Source organism: Crocuta crocuta, unplaced genomic scaffold (assembly GCF_008692635.1).
Source record: "Crocuta crocuta isolate KB4526 unplaced genomic scaffold, BGI_CrCroc_1.0 scaffold64, whole genome shotgun sequence".
NCBI lineage: Eukaryota > Metazoa > Chordata > Mammalia > Carnivora > Hyaenidae > Crocuta > Crocuta crocuta.
This window is the reverse complement of record NW_027530640.1, coordinates 1112462-1112988: the sequence shown is the minus strand read 5'-3', so window position 1 is coordinate 1112988 and position 527 is coordinate 1112462.

Here is a 527-nt window from a genome sequence, read left to right as displayed (position 1 = left end):
GGGAGAAGACAAAGTCAGAAAACAGTTTTTTTTATAAGACAACACACAGAACTCCCTGAATCGTTAAAGTATGACCATTTGTAGATTTGATAGCATTAAAAAAAAAAAAACGCTAGGAACAGATACTACTTTGAGATAAAGAAAAAAAAACTTTGCAGAGAAGTAAATCACATACAGACTCAGGAAAAAGAACGGCTTCAGAATTCTCAGCAACCACACCAGAAGCCTGAGGCAATGGAGAAATGCTTTCTAGTTTTTGAGGAAACGAGTTTCCAAATTAGAAATCTGCTCCCTTTCCAACTCACATGTCTTGCAGTAGAATCAAGATATCTTTAGGCATAAAAGGCGCATCGGCCTGGTTAGGCTAATACAGCAGAGTTCCTCCGGACACCTGCTATGGTTTAAATGTTTGCATCTCGGGGCGCCTGGGCGGCTTAGTCGGTTGAGCGTCCGACTTTCGCTTAGGTCATGATCTCGCGGTTCGTGGGTTCGAGCCCCGCGTCGGGCTCTGTGCTGACTGCCGGCTC